Raw genomic sequence first — 2648 nt, 5'->3', positions numbered from 1 at the left:
GATATGTTTATTTTCAACCTCAGATGTAAAAGGCCATCCATTTCGGGGAGATGTTCCCTTTCATACCAACTTATGACGTTGAAAAAAATGTGCTTGAAAAGACAAATCAGGATTGACATATCAATTTAAAATCTAATGGCATAGTGAGATACCTATACTAAGGGGGATAAGCAGAAAATGTATGTACTTCTTTTGCGTCAATGTTAACTCAGTTATTTCCCTTTAGAGGGGCTATCGTAGTAGAAGACAATAATTAATGTCTCCTGCGAACACCCAGGAACTATTCGGAGACGTACTCCCGCACACAGAGGCACTGCTTCGCGGTCAAACTGCGTATTGTTTGCTGCAAATCTCACAAATATTCACTAAAAGTAAACTATCACAAATCAATCATTTTCAAAGACTATTTCACACATACCTGCAAAGTATCAAATTATGGGTTATAACAGGTGGGCATGGTAACCCCCCAGGGTTTTTTTACTTGGTCCAGAGGCGCAATTGTCTTTCTCCGTCGGAGACATCTCCGGATAGATACTGTGGGGGTACAATCCGGAACTGACCCCTATTCAAAGAGATTATTATAATTTTTTTTAAAATTCATAATACTAGATCTCGCGGCTCGCGGCAGTGAAATCAAACGTATCAGACATGGGGCTTTCCACCCTCATAGGCATAGCCAGCGTGTCTCCATTTACATGAACAATCTGAGCTCCCACCCTGCTCCTCACTGGGTCTAGTATATTAGACACCACCCTGCAACCCACTTCAGTGCAAGCTTGTAGATTTCCTCCTTATCCGCCGGCTGAGACACCTCCTCGCGAGCCTCCAAAAGCATTCACTCGTCTGTTGAACTGCGCATGTCTTGCTCTTGAGGTTCAGTGTCCCAGTGTGGGCACACCCAGCCCCCATTCGTTTACGTGGGGGACATCACTGCCACGAACTCTTATAAATACACATGTATAACCTCATTGACCCCATTCAACACTGAAATGCAAAAGAAAGGGGGGGAGCCTCAGAAATAACGTCAAGCCTGTCGTTTAAAAGGTGGAGAGCAATGAAAACTCCCAAGAAACCCGAGTTGAAGAAGAAAGGCATTTCTGTGATTCGAACCCAGTGAACTATTGACACACATGCAGAAGAATAGCAAATGCTGTCTGTTATTGAACTACACTTGATTCTGGGTCTGGGTGAGTTCTAATGTTTAGACGGAAACGTCATGGTATACATCAAAGCCTACATTTCAAAACCCGTAAACACCTGGAATACAAACACAAATTAATATCCCGAGTGGAAACAAATGTTTTCGACAATAACATTACGTCTGTCGCCTCTCACAAGGACATACATGTAATATGGAGCAAGCTTAACAAACAGTTGTTGTCCGTCCATGACAGGCTTGGTCATTTCGCAAGATTTTAAAGTACTGTTCACTCTGCTCCTCTATGTCCATCTGATGTCATTTGATCAGTTGTGTCTAACATGGTCGTGCATTTAAACTTACTCAAAATGGCTTATTACACTGTATATTATTATGATCGGTGTCTGATTGTGAGGCTCTGCACTTTGCTCGCGAGGTCATGCGTTTGATAACCATTTGATCATATTCTTTTTCCCCCGTTTGTTTATTGGGTTCGTTTGGTTGTTGTTGGGTTATCTTAGTGGGGGGGGGGGTTGTTAATTTATTTTTGGCTGTTTTCTGTTCTTTTTTTGGCTTAAATTGCTTAATTATGTATTTTGACTTTTTGGTCGCTGATTGTACGGTATAAAGTATTTCTTACATTCGCCTGCACATTGGTATTTATAGTGGAAAGGGGACGTCTCATTGTTTTGTTCAATGAATAATTACCCTTTTATCTGTTTCTTTTCCAGAGAGGCGGCAGTGCAAACTGCACAATGCAGAGTTTCAACCTCTGAGTGAGACGCTGGGGTCAGGGATGACTCATTTGACTGTGTTGGCCGTCATCAAAACGTGCGTTCACCGTTAGTGAGAATGAAGTGTGCCAATATAATAGGTGTTGGATAAAAGCAAAAGGAGAAATCTAAGACTTTGATAATAAAACAGATTATAAAAGGTGTATATTACTTTGCGTGAATGTGTTTTCTTGGATCTGGTGAGATTGCTATAGGGCTACGGCTATAGCTGCTGTTGTTACTATTCGGGCTTGGAAAGTATCAAAAGAGGTTTGAGGGGGTTTTTTTCGTTCTATATTATGCATTAAACCTGTCCTTGCATTTGGCCTCTTGTTTACAATATAAAACGGAACCCTACCTTGGTTCTGAGACAGGTGTTCCACATGGTCACCACTCTCATACTCTTAATGAAGCATGCAGCAGAAGTATTGCTTTTATCTTTGTACCTCCACCCCCATCATGTACAAATCCCCAGCCAGACGCTTCAACCTTGAAATCTTTGAGAAATTTGCATTAATCCACATTTGCATGGCCACACGTTATTGGAAATGAACATTACCTCAAAGGTATTATCCATAAATACGTGTTAAATCCATTATCTTGGACTATGCTGATGCTTTCTTTTTTTGTTAACAGTTCACATCAGGACACTGGTGAAATTCAAAGGATTGTCTGCTTGGCGTATAACTTGCCCAATGAAAAAACATCATGTTTCGAGGTGTGTGTGTGTGTGGGGG

The 2648-nt window shown here is 41.3% G+C and overlaps 1 protein-coding gene across 1 annotated transcript in view; it reads right to left on the bottom strand.

Annotated features, from left to right (window-relative positions):
- LOC101851248 (multidrug resistance-associated protein 1) overlaps positions 1–2648 on the bottom strand; it is a 15344-nt gene that overhangs the window by 7730 nt on the left and 4966 nt on the right. The gene's annotated exons all lie outside the window — the stretch shown is intronic.

This window comes from Aplysia californica, unplaced genomic scaffold (genome assembly GCF_000002075.1).
Source record: "Aplysia californica isolate F4 #8 unplaced genomic scaffold, AplCal3.0 scaffold00054, whole genome shotgun sequence".
Classification (NCBI taxonomy): Eukaryota; Metazoa; Mollusca; class Gastropoda; order Aplysiida; family Aplysiidae; genus Aplysia; species Aplysia californica.
This window is presented reverse-complemented; position numbering and strand designations above follow the sequence as displayed.